The following is a 17,783-nucleotide window of genomic DNA, read 5'->3' as shown; positions in this document are numbered from 1 at the left end:
CCTTCTGGCTTTTAGAGTTTCCATTTAGATGTCAGGTGCAATTTTGATAGGTCTGCCTTTATATGTTACTTGGCCTTTTTTCTTTGCAGCTCTTACTATTCTTTATTTATTCTGTATGTTTAGTGTTTTTATTATTATGTGGCAAGGGAAGTTTCTTGTTTTGTCCAGTCTATTTGGTGTTCTGTAAGCTTCTTGTATTATCATTGGCATGCCTTTCTTTAGGTTAGGAAAGTTTTCTTCTATGCTTTTGTTGACTATGTTTCCTGAGCTTTTGAAGAGATCTTCTTAACCTTCTTCTATAGTTATTGTTCTTTGGTTTGGTCTTTTCATGGTGCCCCAGAATTCCTGAATGTGTTCTGTTAAGATTTTGTTGGATTTGACATTGTCTTTGGTTGATGAATCTGTTCCCTCTGTTGTGTCTTCCACACCTGAGATCTCTCTCCCATGTCTTGTGTTCTGTAGTTGTGCTTACGTCTGTAGTTCCTGATCATTTACCTACATCTTCCATTTCCAGAGTTCCCTCGCTTTGTGTTTTCCTTATTGCTTCTATTTCAGCTTTCAAATCTTCAATTGTGTGAATTGTTTCCTTCACCTGTTTTATCGTTTGTTCATGGGTTTTCTTGCTTTCTTTAAGGGATTTGTTGATTTCTTCCAATATTTTTGTTTGTCTTTTCCTCATTTCTTTAAGGGCATTTTTGTTTTCTCTTTAATGACCTTTATCATCTTCATAAAGTTATTTTTAAGATTGGTTTTCTGCTTTGTCTACGTTGAGATGTTCAGGTCTTGCTGGTGTAGAACTCCTAGTTTCTGGTGGTGCCCTATTGCTCCCTACATTGTTGAATGTAGTCTTTCACTATTGTCTACCTGTCTCTTCCTCCAGTGAGTGCAGGCACCTGTGCTTCAGGGGTTCTCTCTTCCTCCGATGGGTGTAGGTGACTTAGGTGGTCACTCTTTCTACAGGTGTAGGGGTCTGTACCTCTGCTGGATGCTGATACAGCTCTGGGGCTCTCTGGTGTAGGCGGTGCCTCTGGGGCTTTGCTCTCCAGGTGGGAGCAGGGCAGCGTCTATGATGGTTGCAGGTGCTCCTGGGAATGGCCTGGGTTGTGGGGAGACTGCTCCCAGGTCTCTGGGGCTTCGGTGGGTGGGGGTGGGGTGAAGGATGTACCCTGGGAGCTTAGGGCCTAGAGGGCAGCCATTATTCTTTTTTTTAAATCATGTTTAACTGTGAATATTTTCAGAATACTCAAAACCCAATTGCAATGCACTATTATATACTACCAGTTCATGTTCTATAATGTATAGATTTTTAAAAAGGTTTTTCTAAATTGAGTCACTACTATACTTTCAGTTAACCTCACTTCCTCTTCTTCTATGTATGAACATGTGAAGTTTCCCCTATTAAAGTCTTGCATTTTGTGTGGTTCATTTGTTAAAATTAGGAGTCTATTCACAGACTGTTATAAGCTCAAGTCTGTAGGTTTCTTCATGTTCCCTCCATGTTTTGGAGTGTCCTATGTTTGCCAGACTTCACCAAATGGGTTCACGCCAGTTTTGCATTTCCCAGAATGCCACTGAGTTAGGACCATGTGGTCTGTTGGCTTTTACCATTGGTCTTTTACTTAGCCATGTTCCTGTTGTGATGTGGTAGTTCTTTCAGTGTTAAGCAACATTTTACTTATGTATGTAAGCCTGTTAGTCTGTCCAGTTTGCCTTCTTTGACAGCATCATGGATACATACATGTTTTGCATGTTAGGAATAAAGTTGCTACAAAGTTTACCTCCAAGTCTTCTATGGCTTTTCTTTGCCTGTTGGTCTGAGAGAGTTCATCCATTGAGCTTTAATGATTTGAAATTTTAAAATATTTTCATTTGATGTGTATGAGTATCTGCCAGTGTGTGTATAATGTGGAGGCTGGTGCCAATGGAGGCTTTAAGAGGGCATCGGATCCCCCACAACTGGGGTTTTACAGATGCTTGTGATCTGCTGTGTGTGTTCACTGTCGAAGATATTATTATGCACTTATCCTAAACAAAAAATCCACAGTGGACTTAAAACTAAAACCAATTAGCTTTATAACCTTCTCTGACTTCTTTCAGTAATTCCAGAAACTTTCTGGATTGGTCCAACTGTTAATGCCAGATTAACTTTAATAACAGCAACAAAGAAATTATCTTCAGGTGCTCATTAAATGAGTGTGGTGGCCAGAGAATATCATTGTTCCTTTTATAGCACATGAGTAGGGATAGCTTTGATCTTTATATCCAATAAATTATTGAGTGTAACAGTTAATATGTGTTCACACATATAAAATCTTAGATGCCAAAGAAAATCCAAATATTAAAAAGCTGAAAATCGGATGACATGACAGACTCTGGAGATCCATCATGAAGGGCCTCACCCTCCCTGGGGATCAGAGTGGAGATTGGGTGGGGGCCTGGGGGGCCTGGTGGGGAGGGCGGGGGAGGAGGGGAGGGAGAGGGAGCTGGGATTGACATGTGAAACAAGCTTGTTTCTAACTTAAATAAAAAAAAAAAAAGCTGGTAGTGATTTGGGCCTGTAATCCCAGTTGTTTAAGAGGCTAAGCAGGAGGATTGCAGAGTCAAGGTGTGCCTAGTCTACAAAGTGAGTTCAAGGCCAGCCCGGGCCACTTAATGAGACATGGTTCCTGAATCAAAAAAGAGAAAGGAAGTTGAGGATAAGGCTTGATGGTAAAGCAGTTGTCTACCGTGTGGGAAGCCCTAGATTTGATACCCAGTGCATTACTTACTTTTCTGTTGCTGTGGTAAAACACAACGACTAAGACAACTATATAGAAGGAAGAGTTTCCTTGGTGTATGGTTCCAGAAAGAGAATAACCCATCGTGGCGTGAAGGTGTAAGAGCAAGAGGCAGGCAAGTCGGCAGGAACAGGAGTTTCACAGCCCACGTCTCAACCATGAGCACCAAGAAGAGAGTGAATAGGAAGTGGGCAAGACTAATAACACTCAACCCCCCCCAGTGACGTACTTCCTCCAGCAAGGCTCTGACTTTTAAAGATTCTACAGTATCCCCAAATGGAGCCCCCACCTGGGGACCAACTGTTCAAATGTCCCAGTCTATGGGGGTCATCCCTCATTAAAGTCACCATATCCAGTACAACAGAAAGGGGTACAGAACAGAACCTGCACCTCGGCGGCTGCAACTTGAAACGACCCTCTGAGCGGGTTGTGCTGCAGAGGTGAGTGTGCCTGGTTTTAAAGCCTTTGGTACAATCTGCAGGACGGGGAGGGAGTGCATAATATCCTCTGGTCAAGAACAGCTTTGTAGATGAGGTTTAATGACAGCTGGAACGCCAGTGCTTTCCCACGGATTTTAAGACACCAAGTATGCTTGTGGAAGTTTGAATTCCCGTCCCCTCAAGGACCTTCAGAAGACATGTGTCTTCCATTAGACCAGTACACATGCTGGCAGAAGCTAGTGCTAACAATTGCAAAGCCTTCCTTTCTCCAAAGGACTTAGTCAATAATAGTCTTAAAAATTCCATGGAAGACTTTGTTATTATGCCTATGCATATGGTGTGTGTATATGTAGGTATGCATGCCATGGCACTTTTGGGGGCCAGGGGACACCTTTGTGGGGTCTCTCTCTCCCTTCACCTTTACATGGCATCTGCATGTTGAACACAGGCTGCCAGGCTTGAGTGGCAAGAGCTTTTTTCCCCCTGCCCATCCATTTTGCCCACCCCATAAATAATAATGAACTGCCCCCTGTGTTACTTTGTGTGGACTTTAATTATATTTTCTCATCTTTAAGCTGATTTTTAAGGTTAGAATGCAAAGAAATGGTTTCATCGTGGCATCTTCACGTTCATGTCATTATACATTGTTCTTATTCAATCACATTCCCCAGTTTTTATTTTTCCATTTTTCAACGGAAAACTTGCTTGTAAGCAGCTCTAAAGTTAAGCAGCAATGTGTGGTGCCTCTTAGAAGAACCCAGATCGATGCCTGCTATTTTGTGTTCCTTCAAAGTCAGGACTGAGCCTTGTTTCTGAGATCTTTGGGCAGGTCTTCCCTGTTTAGAGTTTGTATAGTTATTCTATAAGTTTGTGCCACTGGATTTTGTGGTCTGCTTTGTGGAGGCTTGGGCAGGCTGAGAGCTCTGGGGAGCCTTGGAGGTTTGGGGAAGCTGAGAGCTTTGTGGAGCCTTGGAGGTTTGGGGAAGCTGAGAGCTTTGTGGAGCCTTGGGGAAGCTGAGAGCTTTGTGGAGCCTTGGGGAAGCTGAGAGCTTTGTGGAGCCTTGGAGCTGTGGGGAGGCTGAGAGCTTTGGGGAGCCTTGGAGGTTTGGGGAGGCTGAGAGCTTTGTGGAGCCTTGGAGATTTGGGGAGGCTGAGAGCTTTGGGGAGCCTTGGAGCTGTGGGGAGGCTGAGAGCTTTGAGGAGCCTTGGAGGTTTGGGAAGGCTGAGAGCTTTGGGGAGCACTGGAGCTGTGGGGAGGGAGGCTGAGAGCTTTGTGGAGCCTTGGAGGTTTGGGGAAGCTGAGAGCTTTGTGGAGCCTTGGAGCTGTGGGCAGGCTGAGAGCTTATGTGAGGGTTACTTAGACTTTGGAAGGCACTGAGTGCCTGCTGTTGACTCCCTCACCTGAAAGCTGCTAAAGGAAGATTGTTGGCGTGGCCTCCTGCCCAGACCAGTCAGAAGGCAGGGGATGCCTGGCCCTGAGTCGGGAGGAGCACACCAAGCCGGACTCCTCAGAAGCAGCTTTCCCAGAGGGATCTTCTCTCTTCACCTTAGAGAGACAGCTCCTTGGCGCCTTTTCCTGCATTGTCTCCATCTCCTTGTCACACATGTCACTTCTTACTGTCTAACACGATTCATGCTTTATTTAACTTTCTTGTCCCTCCCTCCCTTTTGAGACACGGTTCCCATGACATAGTCCAGGCTGGCTTTGAACCTGTGATTCCGCTGGTTCATGCTCCTTTGTGCTGGGCTTACGGGCTTGCCTTCTTCACCAGGTTTGCTTGTCTTGACCTCTTTTGTTTCTGCATGACACCCAGTACCTAGGGTTTGAGACAGGTAGACAGAGTTCTTGTGCCATTGTGCCTGCAAACTCAAACCCACAAATACATTGCCATTGTCCTGGGTAATTTTATGTCAACTTGATACAAGCTAAAGTCATCAGAGAAGAGGGAACCTCATTTGGGAAAATGCCTCCATAAAGTCAGGCTGCAGGCCATTTTCTTAACTAGTGGTTGACGTGGGAGGGCCCAGACCACTGTGGGCAATGCCATCGCTGGGCTGGTGCTCCTGGGTTCTATATGAAGCTGTCTGAGGAAGCCATGAAGAGCAAGGCACTAAGCAGCACCCCTCCATGGCCTCTGCATCAGCTCCTGCCTCCCGGTTCCCGCCCTGCTTGAGTTCCTGCTCTCATTGCTTCTGAACTGGGAGCGGAAAAAAACCCTCTCCTTGTAGATGGAAGTTTCTGTCCCACCTGGTGCCACGGCCATTCAGTCCTTAGCAAACACGCAAGGCTTATATTAATTATAAGCTGTTTGACTGATGTATAGGTAAGAAACGAAAGGCTTGTGGGGTGTAGTTTTTAGCACTCACTTGGGTATGGAGTTGCTGAGTGGAATAGCAAAGACATGGGGATAACCCCTAAGTTTCTGAGAGTTGAAGCTTTCATGGTGTGCGAGCATACACACATATTCACACACACGCACACACAATTGAAATGGTTTTCTCACTGGCTTATACTCGCTGTACATTGCACTGAAGTACATAATAACATTTCATATATGGATATGCTGTACTTTGAACACATGCCTCCCCTTGAAAATGTACCAGGCAGTGGTGGCATGCTGAACAGTGCCAGCATGCCCAGTGGTGGTGGCACACCTTTAATCCCAGCACCTGGGGGCCATAGGCAGGGAGATCTCTGTGACTTTGAGGACAACCTGGTCTACAGAGTGAGTTCCAGGACAGTCGAAGCCTTTACACAGGGAAACTCTGTCATGAAACAAAAAGAATGAAAATGTACTCGTGCAAGTTAGTTATGGGCAGTGCCTCCTACAGACCATCCCACAGTAAAGCATCTTCCTGCAAAACCAAAGGTCCTAGGGTTGCTCTTTCCAGGAGCTTGGTCCTTGGACCACAGGTTTTAGTGTCATCTGTAACGATTATCCAACTCTGATCTTTAACCTCTACCGTAACTGGGAAGAGATGCAAGCTGCATCTCCTGGTTTTAAGGGAGCAGCCCTGCATCCATTTGAAAGTTTATGTGAGTATAATCTCTCAATGTCTCTCAGTTTCAAACGCTATGGGCTTCTGAGTTCACAGCTTTAACCTACAAGTCAGATGCTCATGCATACCGGCGGGTTTGAGCAGTCTTATCTGAGGGAATATGTGAGAACAGAAATGACTAGACATTGGAATAAGATTATCTAAATATTCTTAGCAAATCTTCACTAAAGCCAGTGATTTGAGAGGGCATGGTGGGTGGGTGGTGGCAGGGGTCTCAGGTTATCTCAAGATCCCAACATTATCCCCCAACTGAGATCCAGTTGTAAAGTTGCAGCAGCAAACCTTACAACACAAGGGACTGTATTAAAGGGTCGTGGCATGAGGAAAGTTGAGATCCACTGTGCTAAAGGCACATTTCACTATAATGGTTCCTAATGACTCTTTGCTGTACTGGTAGAGCAGTGTCTTCCTCAGCTGGCATCAGAGAGGCTTCCTCCTGAAGTAGGCAGGAAATGTACAGAGACCGAGAGATCTTGGACCACTCAGCCCTAAAAGGGATGTCTCAAGGCTCAGGGAGCTATGGGGAAGACGAGGTGGAAATATTGTAAAAGTCAGTGGGCATGGAAGACACCAAGACCTGAGGCACTTATGAACTCACATATACTGTGGCAGCATGCCCAGGGCTTGCACAGGTCCAAGTGAGATGACCCCCAGCACTGAGAAGGGAATTGGACACTCTCCCGGTCCTTACCCCAGATCATTAGGGTTGGGGATTAATGTCTAACTGCTCACGGAGGTAAAATCAGTTTCTCTAATGGATCCTCCCTGGGTGTCGCTGGGTCCGGAGGGCTCCCTTGGGGGAGGCTGTGGAAAGGTGGAAAGAAACAGATCTCAGAAGCCCGGTAAAGGAAACAGCAGACTCCCTTGACTTTCGCCTTCTCATGCCCTCTCCTGAGGGAGCTGTTCCCACCCAGCAACATCTGAAGCCCTGGACAGAGACATCTAGCACAGGTTGGGAGCTCTCCTGGTCAGAGTCTGTTCCCTTTTTTCACTGCAGCTACAGCTTTTGGGTTTTGCCCAGAACAGGTTTTAGTGTCTCCCTCTCCTCACTCCAGGCGCTGGACACCAGCCCCCAAGGCGGTGTACTTTGGCGAGAAGGCCACTTTATGTTGTGTGCTCTTTCTTGATCCCTTCATCAAGCAAACGTTGGGACCCCATCTCCTTGCTTCTTTTGTGCTGTCTGTCTTGTTTGTCTGTCCGACCCCTTAGGAAGGCACATACTTTTTCTGTTCCACCCAGGCTGACTGTCATCGTCTATGGGACAGTTGATTGGCTTCTCACCCCTCCCCCAGGGAGCCTTTAGGACCCAGCAACCACACTTAGAGGAGGCCCAATGCCAGCAGTAAACGGACAACAGAGAGCCACCACGCAGTGGCGCTTTGGGAGATGTTTTGTCTCATAACGCTTTGCTTAGGCATTTTTTTCTTTTACATTACTTGTCTTTTGCTTATGCATTAGTAATTATGAGTTTGTGTTTTGTGAGTTTTGTGTGTGTACATGTGTGTGTTCTCAATCAAGTGCTACCCCCTCCCCCTCTTTATTTTCTAAAGAGAGAAAGAAGGCATGGAGTTGGATGAGGAGACTGGGAGGAGATGAAGGAGGGGAAACTGTGATCAGAATGTACTGATTGAAAAAAACTTTGTTTTCATTTAAGAAAGAAGGAAGGGAGGAAGGAAGGAAGGAAAGGAGAGAAAGAAAGAAAGAAAGAAAGAAAGAAAGAAAGAAAGAAAGAAAGAAAGAAAGAAGGAAAATCTGCTTCCCAGTGGGGCGGGGTCTAATTAACAATTCTGTTTTTGGCATAAACACCCAGATCTACACATGGCTTGCAGGCTCAAGACTCTGATTTCTGATTATGCTGTGCGGTGGGCTTGGAATCCACGGACTCAGCTCCCTGTGCTGTGGGGCCCTCTACCCTTTTCTGAAAGTCTTGGCTCCAGTGCTCTGAGAATTTTCTCCTTCCTGGGTTAAAATGACTGGCTAGAGTAGCCTTAGGCTAGAGAGGTTTAAGGTGACCCAGTCTGTCATGGTGGGGAAGGCTGCTGTCTGCTACCAGCTTGGCCTGGGGTCGAGAGCCTGTGCTGTGGTTTCCTGACATCTCTGTGGGTCAGGAGGCAGAGAGCTCAGTCTGGAAGCAGGTCCAGTAGCTTGCCCTCCCCTTCCTCCAGCTACACCTCCAACAGTTCCGCAACTATCTCTGTCTGGGACCAAGTGTCCAAACACATGAACCTGTGGGAACATTGCACAGGCAATCTATGACATGTGGCTACAGGCATTTATCTATTTGTTTATTTATTGTGACAGATGGCTTCAGAACAAAATTGATTTGAACTGACTTGGTTTTCTTGTTATGTCACTGTCCTCTAGTCATGAATGACAGGTCACATTACAGAAACTGACATTATATCAGGACACATTGAAGTCTTGTGATTTTTTTCTTTAGTATTAAAACAGGATTTATTTTTATTTGTGTGTGTGTGTGTGTGTGTGTGTGTGTGTGTGTGTGTATGAATGGAGGCCAAAAAAGGGAATAGGATCCTCTGGAGGTGGGGTCCAAGGCAGTTGTGAGCTTTCTGATGTGGTGCTGGGAACCAAACTCAGGTCCTTTGCAAGGGTAGTCTTCCCGGTCCATTCCCTGGTTTTCTGAGCTGAAAATTTCTGTGCGACAGAGAGCCGCCTGAAGATACAGCTATATCTCCTGTGAAGATAGAGTGCGCGTTTGCTGCTTTGAGCTCCTCAGAACCATGATGCTCTTATAATAAATATCACCTGAGGAGGGGCCTAGTGGTAGGGAAGCCGGGTGGTGGGGAGGGCCTTAGTGGGAGGGCAACCTGGTGGAATTCCCTTGTTGCTTTCTTGGAATCATATCACATTGAGAAACCCTGAGGTTCTGTGCACACTAAAAGCTGGTAGAAAATTGTAGGGTTGCTGCCTCTTTCTTAGCCAAGAATGAATGACAAATAAAACCTAGGTTTTAAAGAGAGTCACAGTCCTGGACTGTGTGACCATCTTTCCCCTTTCCAAACACTCTTTTGTAAAGAGAAGCCTTCCCGCCAACCTGGTTCCAGAGCTGCATCAGCCCTAAATAAACACACAGGAGGCTGTATTAATTATGTTGGCCTTGCTTGTTTCTTACTGGCTAGCTCTGACTTAAGTATTTTACCTGCCTAAGTATTTCTCTTACCGGAGAAAGGGGTCCGGACTTCTGACCCCTATGGCAGCTACATCTTGACTTCCTGTGTTTCTCCTACCCAGAGTCCTCCTGAACTCCTAGTCCCACCTATCTTGCTTTCCTATTGGCCAACAGTGCTTTATTGACATATACACAGGACTTCCCCAACACTCTTTTCTTTCAGTTTTAAAAACAATCCTTTTGCTGGGTGTGGTGGTTCACGCCTTTAACCCCAGCACTCAGGAGGCAGGCACATTTTTGAGTTCAAGGCTAGCCTGGTCTGTAAAGCAGGATACATTATCTACATAGAAAAGCCTTGTCTTGGGGAGGGGGTGGGGTCGGGTGTGGGGTGGGGTGGGGAATCCTTATGCAGCACCTGTTATAGAGAATAGGACTATGTTTCCATAAGCCTGAAAGGTACTGTTCAATTTCTTGAAAAACATTTTTATGTTTTACTATCATAAATTAAGCAGATTTTCTTTCTTCCCTCATTGAAAATGGTACATGTGCTTGCCTTACATAAACAAAATCTCCTGCCCCAAATAAATGAATAAACAAACAAATATTTAGCAAAGCACAAAAGAAACCCATTAACCTCTTTCTGCCTCTACCTTTGATCAGCATTCACGCTGTTTAATCTTTGATGATAAGAATCACCAGGGATGTTGAAGCAAGATGAAGGCTAGCTTGAGGGAGGCCTGAGTCCAATCAGTATGCAATGGAAGTAGTTTAAAATGAGTCAGTGGAGGCTGGTGATAAGTCTCAGCAGTTAAGCTTACTCACTGTTCTCAGAGGACTGGAGCTCAGTTCCCAGCCTGTGGCAGGTAGTTTCCAACTGCCTGTAACTCCAGTTCCAGAAGTCTCTCTCTCTCTCTCTCTCTCTCTCTCTCTCTCTCTCTCTCTCTCTCTCTCTCTCTCTCTCTCTCTCTCTCTCTCTCTCTCACACACACACACACACAAATAAAATTCTTTTAAAAAAGAAGACCTGGTGGGGTCCCAGGTCGGGATGGGAAAGGGGCTCCACCTGTTCTCAACCACATATCGAGTAGCTTTGGAAAATCCCAGGGAAAATTCTGCATGGTGCAGTGTATAAAGGCTTGGTCAGCAGTCTGACACTCCTGGGAGGTGCTGAAGCTTTTGGAAGGAGGGGTGCAGAGGAAGGAAGCTGAGTTATTAGGGTCAGGTCCTTGAAGAGGATGTTGGAAGTGGCCCTTGTATGCTTTCTGGATGTCTTAAGGTGAAGAGGTTCTCAACAGGAGCTCCCAGCAGGATGGGCATGTGACCAGAGACTGAATCCAGCTGCAAGGCAGAGATAGGTAGGCAGATAGGTAGATAGATAGACAGACAGATAGACAGACAGACAGACAGACAGGAGATCAGTGGTCAATGGAGATCAATCCTCAGATCCTAGGTAGTCTGGTAAAGCATTTGTACTATTTGTCTGTCCTGACTTACCCATCAATTAGGCCCTTCCTCCTTCATTCTTCTTGTAAACTGTAAAGTAAGAGTCACATCAGAACCTTTGTCATGTTTCCCACATAGTGTGCCCTGCTAGGTGTCAAAGACTTTATTTTTATGCCTAGAGTAGGTTTTGACTGTTTTTGATGGGGAGTGAGACTGGGAGACAGATAGTCAATGTAAACCCCACCACCCACACACCCTCAGTGTTCAGAGTCAGGGTCACTTTTGAGGGTACTGTAGTAGCCCCATAGCTGACAATTGCTGGCCGGGCAGGCTGTAGCCATCCTAATACTTCAGAGGCAATTATTTACATATGTTCCTCCCCCCCACCCCATCATCTTTGGTGCTAACCTTGGGGAGGATGAGGGTAGAGAGAAGCTTTCTTTCACATAGACTGGAACTCAATTATGGGAGGGCTCATATTCGTTGAGATAACCAGAGAAGTTTGTCAAGTTAGGGGCTGCGGCTGCTGCTGGGGGGGGGCTGTTGAGTTTGGAATCTTGCAGCCTCATGGAGTGTGAGAGAGGCGCTGTGAGGTGACAACGTGGCGCCATCTTTCTTTTAGGACTTAAAAAGTAGCATGAGAAGGAAGAACTGAGGGCCAGAAGTTCTTCTCTGACCTCCAAACACACGTGCACACTCACATGTGCACATACACAGAACGTGTGTGTCCATGCACTCTAAATAAATGTACTATTTTTAATTGTCCACAAGGAGTTGGACAGTTGCACTGGGTGCTTTTGCAGAGGACTGGGTTTAGTTCCCAGCACTCATCATGGTGTGGCCATAATAATCTATAACTCCAGGGTATCTGCGGCCTTTTTCTGACCTCCAAAGGCACTAGGCATACATGTGGTGCACACACATACATGCTGCAAAACATTCATATATGCATAAAATAAAATAAATAAATCCAAAAGAAAACAACTAAAAAACTACAGAAAACATTGTGACACTTACAGCAGACAAACTTGGCCAGTCTTACACGCGCATGCCTTCTCATTTTGCAGGTTAATCAGATCGTTGCTTGTTAGAATTGTCCTGGTTAGGCTCAGCTACCAACTTGACACAGCCTAGAGTTAATATGAGAGAGTTTCAACTGAGGGGTTTCTTAAATCCGATGCGGTTACGGCCATGCTTGTGAAAGGTTGTTTGGCTGATGGCTGTTGGGGAGGGCACAGCCCACCTGGGGTAGCACCATCACTAGCATCCGGGAACTGCATGAGTCAGCAGGTTAGTTACCTTCCTCCATGGTTTCTCACCACATTCCTTCCTTGAATCCCCTTAGGGATCCACTGGTACTTGGAAATGTAAGGTGAGGTTGAAAGGAGCCCTTTCTTCCCTAGAGGGTTGCTTCCGAGCCTGGTGTTTATCCCAGCAATGAGAAGGCAGATGAGAATGGCTCTTCTAACTGCTTTTGAGTATGGAAACTTCATGGTTTTATCAGAGTGCTGTGTATGAAAGGCCACGCATTTCCTCAATGTAGTGAAAATGATGATGTAAAGAACCAATAATTACTACTAAGATGACGGTGGGAGAGGGGAATTGTTTTATTACAAATAAAGTGAGCTTGTGGAGATCTGTTTGTTATTACATTTCATGCTTTTGGATGTTTTGATTTCCTTTTCTCTAAGAAGCAGGAGGGAGGGAAACGATGCCTGTTGCATTCCAAGGCAAGGTCGATGCTCCACATTTCGTCTGACTGTTTAATTTAATAACATTCAAGCAGGGGTAATGAGGCCCTCTCCCATCGGTAAGTCCACAGCTGCAAAGAAAGCTTGCACCAGAACTGAAGCCATAGCTGTTTCTTGAGGCCGAGCCTCACTTGAGAGCTTTTTGAAAAGTACTTGTATGCTCTTTAGACTCCTGGGAGTAAGACAAAGAACCATAGAATAAGCAATTTTGGCATTTGCTTATTTATTTAAAAAGAATTTAAGACAAAGTCCTGTGTAGGTAAGGCAAGCCTTGAACTCACAATGGAGCTAAGGCTGGCTGGTTTTGAACCCCTGGACTTCCTACCTCCACCTCCCAAGTGCTTGGCTTAAATTCCCATAACTACTTTAGATTCCTTTAAAAAGAAAAAAGAAAGACTGTCAGTATTAGCTGTAAGATTCAAGGTTTTAATTAGTTAATATTTTTGGACTGTTTTTTCCAAAGAAATTATAAAATAAGGGGCTTTTGTTGATAAAAATACTCTTGGATTTTTATAAAATTCAGGGTATTTCCAGCTCTTTTATTCAGCAAAGTTATTTGAACCGGGAGAAGTCTCATTTTGAAAACTTGCCATCCTGAGCTTTTTTTTTTTTAACACTGGAAAGTAATTTCAAATCGCATATTGTTCTGAAAGGATACATTGAGCATTGTCTTTTCCCTTAATTGAATTTTATTTGTGTGATTAACTGGAGAAAAAATGCTCTGGGTTCATCAAAGCTGTAGGGATTAAACGTTTTGGGAAGTGAAATGTGCTTAAACTGCAAACTATTTGTAGAATTTTTAATGAAAAAAATCCTTCAAGTGTAATGAAACACAAGTCACTGGTTGGATCTGTGTGCCTTGTTGTCCCTTCCCCCAGAAACAAGCAAGCCCCTTTCCAGTTCCCCTTTGGTAAACATCAGTTGCAGACAGAGGGCCTGTATACCGTGAGTGCCGCCAGGAAGTGGGGTGAACGGAACTTCTTTTCCCATGACCCCTCACTGTCATGTCCTTCCAAGGGTTCCTTACTCAGAAGCGCCCTGATAACCACACGCATTCCTTTGATGCCCCCACCCCCGCCAGCTTCCCAAAGCTCCTGAGCTGCAGTCCAGCCACTGCTTACCTAGAGCAGTGGACACCAGAGAACATCCGTGTGGGAAAAGTGTCTAGAGACAGGATAGTATTTTTTTTTTATCAGCACTCCACATTCTTAGTGTCCACATGAAAAACTGGAAAGTTTCCTGAAACCTGTGTATCGCGCTTCGTGTTTCTTTATAATTTCTGGAGTTTTTCATGTCTCGATGAAGTCTAAACTGGTAAAGCACTTTGGATTCTGTTGTTTCATGACCTATCATGCATATGCAAGGTTTAGAAGACCCAGCTGGCTGGGTTTGTAAGTGTCTATAAAGTGCTTGCCTACAATGCACGGAGGCCCTGGGTTTGATCTCCTAACACGTAAGTCCTAGCATGGCGGTGTGTGCTCGCACTCCCAGCAGTCAGAAAGGAGAAGCAGAAGGATCAGGAGTTAAGGTCATCCCATCCTAGTGAGCTCTAGGTAACCTGGGCTACTCAAGACCCAGTCTCAAAAAACCCCAAAGAAACAGCCTAACAACCACAGCATTAAAAGGAAAGCCTTAGCTGTGCTGACTAACCCTCAGCAGCCCCTCCCTGTTCCTTTGACAGTTTGCCCTTGACTTTTTTCTTTAGGTGTAGAGGAGGAGAAATATATTTGCTAAGGAAACCCATCAATCTATTCCCCTAGTCTTCCGAACAACACTTCTTCTCTAGGGAGGAAATTGAGGCTGTGAGGGAGAGCTTGAATGATCCGTCCCAGGTAGCAAAAGCTAGTCACTTGTGGATGTGGACCCATTTGGAGGCAGCACTCTTGGAGCTCTCTGTTCTAGGGAGACAACAAAGGCTTAGGGAAACAAAGCCTTTGGAGCGTGTGATGCTCGGTGGATGCTGGGATGAAGGAGGAGCCTGGGAAAGCTCCTCTGTGGCCTCTTGTGGTCCAGGCTCCACCGCTGCTTCTGGGGGAGGCTCAGCCACCTCTAGAGTTTGATACAAGCCTGATGAGGGTTTGGATCTGTACTGATACATGTATTATTGCAACACACACACAGACGCACATACCAACATGCACAGTATAACAGCATTTGCTCAACAACTGACTGCTAAATGGAATAATGGCGCATTTCTCCAAATGTATCCCTGACAGGCATGCGCCTATGCTCATGTGTGGGTGTCATGTCATGTCTGTCTGTATGTATGTATGATGTATGTATGTATGTTAGGTAGGCAGTTGCTACACTTCCTATCTCTTGTCCTAACGAGACAGAAGTTATGAGAGGGTTATACATGAAGTCTGGTTACTCCTGAAAGAAGACAGATCTACCTGATGGGCAGTCAGGGCTCTTTGCAGAGTAAGCATAAAAGAGAAGCAAGACTGAGTCTGAGTCCAGCCCTAGCGAGACACGGTGCCTCCTGAAAGTCAGAGGCAGTCTGCAAAGGCCTGGTGAAGAGACTGGGAAAAAATGGACTAAGTGCTGCTTCCGTCTCTCTGAATTTGTCACGTGGACGACCTTTGGCCTTTGCACATTCACTTCCTTCCTTTCTCTCTGTGTCCAGTCCTGGAGACTGATGTTCCGTGACTGCCATACTCGAGGCCCAGCATCTTCCTAGGGTCCTAAGTTATTAGCATGCCAACTGAGTGCTGGATCCGGAACCCTGATACCGACATGGGGTTCACAAAGCAGATTCTCTGTGGAGGACTGTTTTCCCACAGTGCCCCCCATGAGAGAGACTCATTTGATGAAATAAAATAACCTAGGGTGGGAAGTATTTTTAAATCTGGAAACAATCGTCTTGTCTTTAGCTAACCCTTACAGCGGGCTGTACCTGTCGTTGCCCGGTGACTGATAGCTCGTCGGCCCAAGCTTGGAGGGAGAGCCAAGGCATATCTGTTTCAGCCAGAGATTCCCAATCTTTCTAATCGATTCTGCGGGCTTTCAAACAAGCAAACTAGAGGGGGATCTTTCCCCAGGAAAGAGGAGGAGACAGCAGGTGTTCCACACAGAAGGGTAGTAGGTTTCTCCCCTTTCTCCTCCTTAAATCAGTACCTGCCCAGGCCTTGCAACACCTCCTTCTGCTTCCTTGTCACTTGGCCCGAGCTTAACGGGATGCTGATTTTGTTGTTGACAGTAATTGAGTAAGAGCTTGTTGTGTGACTATCATAGGTCCTAGTGTTGTGACATTATCCTATTGCCCTGCAGCACCAGAGTCTTCCCATGTGTTCTTTGAAGCTTTGAGGGAGGGAGGGAGGGAGGGAGGGAGGGAAGGAGGGAGGGAGGGAGGGAGGGAGGTGGCCCTGAGACTCAAATCACCCTGCTCAGAGCAGGTTGTCCTGCAGGTACAGTATAGGAGCTGGAGGGTGGTGTTGTTATACCCCTGTGCTTTGAGTGAGCTTGGAGGCCACCTGCTGTGAGCTTCCTTTGAAATGAAGGTAATTGGTACTTTTTAAAATTCTTTTTTTTAAAGTTATATGTTATGTATGTTTCTTTTTAAATATATTGTTTTATGTTGTTTGCTCATATCTATATCTATCTATCCATACATTATATATAAATACATATATACATACATACATATATGCACATATTCATCCTGGAGGCCAGAAGAGAGTATTGGGTCCTCTGCAACTGGAGTCACAGATGGTTATGAGTCATGTGTGGGTATTGGGAACAGAACCCAGGTCCTCTGGAGAAGCACCAAGTGCTCTGAATCACCAAGCCCTCTCTTATGACTTCTGTATGTCCTTTTTAAGGAGATAATCAATGGCTACATAGTGGTTGGTCCAGTATGAAACCTACACAGAGCCCTCCTCTCCATACCCATGACTAGCCAGCGCTTGCCTGATGACTCCATTTTTAGGGCAGCTGAAAACTGCCTGCCAAGGACACACCAAAACACCGCCCACTGCAGCCAAACTGTTCTCATGCGTTGGCTTAAGCGTGTTTTCCTGTGCCGTATGCTATTAAAATGTCCTATGACATACACACACTGCCTACAATGCTTCCGTTTCACTGCAACTATACAGAAGTATTACCTCAGTGCCTGAGAAAGATACCCACATTCCAGCAGAGCAGGGTCCACTAGTTCAGGGCCATCCTGGAACAGAATAAGACCTTCTATCAAAAAGAAAAAAAGAAAAGAAAAAGAAAAAGACTAACTTGATGTCTTACATGTAATTCCAGCACTTGGGAAGGCCAGCCAGAAGGGTCAGGAGTTCAAGGTTAGCCTCAGCTATGTATAAAGGAGAAATGGCTAACTTTGCCTTACGGTTCTAGCGGGGGGTGGGGGGTGGGGGGGGTGGATACAGCCATCATGGTGGACACCCACGTCAGAGGCACAGGAGCCTGGCCTGTCACAGCACACCAGCAGTCTGGAAGTGCAAAGAAAACAGGATGTGGGCCCAGGAAACTAAGACCTAAATCCCACCCCATATCAGTAATGTACTTCCTCCAGCATAGCTCCCCCTCCTAAAGCTTCTGCAGCCTCAGACAGCACCACCTGCAGCAGGCCAAGTGCCCAAACACACGAGCCGATGAGGGAGTAGTTTACATTCAAGCTGCAGCCTTCCACCTCTGAGAACATAGGATCGAGCCTCCCCATGATGCAAAGTGCATTACAGCAGGGAGCCTCGAGGCCCCTTCACCAGTTGGAGCTTTTGGTGGGGGCGGCTCACCCTCGGGGCTCCTTTCCCACTGCAGTGGTGGAACTCAGCATCTCTTTGTGGACATCTCCATCACAGCCTCCTCTGCAGCATGCAACACAGCCACAGCCTAAGCTTCCTGTGCTCTTTCCCGCTCCCAACTGCAGACTTTCCTTTCTGTCCCACTCGAGGTTCTTTTTCACTGCGGACCCATGCAAGGACAGCCGTTAATAACCAGGCTGCACGTCGGGCGGTGGTGGCGCACGCCTTTAATCCCAGCACTCGGGAGGCAGAGGCAGGCGGATCTCTGTGAGTTCAAGGCCGGGCTGGACCGATAGCCTCCAAAACAATACAGAGAAACCCTGTCTCGTAAAAACCAAAAAAAAACAAAAAACAAAAAAAACAAAAAAACAGGCTGCACACTCAATTTTAGGCTGTTTTGAAATTTCCTTTGCCAGAGAAATTAGGCTGTA

The 17,783-nt window shown here is 45.9% G+C and overlaps 1 protein-coding gene and 1 long non-coding RNA gene across 3 annotated transcripts in view; one reads left to right on the top strand and one right to left on the bottom strand.

Annotated features, from left to right (window-relative positions):
* Nucleotides 1-17,783, top strand: part of Arhgap42 (Rho GTPase activating protein 42) — a 226,544-nt gene that overhangs the window by 28,633 nt on the left and 180,128 nt on the right. The window contains exon 1 of one of the 2 annotated variants that reach the window (XM_021231343.2): nt 3,112-3,217. The exons of the other annotated variant lie outside the window; for it this stretch is intronic. The gene's annotated coding sequence lies outside the window, so the exon portion shown is untranslated. Of the gene's footprint in view, nt 1-3,111; nt 3,218-17,783 lie in introns of those variants that run through there. 2 annotated transcript variants of the gene reach the window in all.
* Nucleotides 4,832-7,086, bottom strand: LOC121135630. The gene is made up of 2 exons (XR_005872732.1): nt 6,969-7,086; nt 4,832-5,034 (listed from the first exon to the last, which is right to left on the bottom strand). It is a non-coding gene; the product is annotated as an uncharacterized LOC121135630 (long non-coding RNA).

Source organism: Mesocricetus auratus, unplaced genomic scaffold (genome assembly GCF_017639785.1).
Source record: "Mesocricetus auratus isolate SY011 unplaced genomic scaffold, BCM_Maur_2.0 Super-Scaffold_100040, whole genome shotgun sequence".
Classification (NCBI taxonomy): domain Eukaryota; kingdom Metazoa; phylum Chordata; class Mammalia; order Rodentia; family Cricetidae; genus Mesocricetus; species Mesocricetus auratus.
This window is presented reverse-complemented; position numbering and strand designations above follow the sequence as displayed.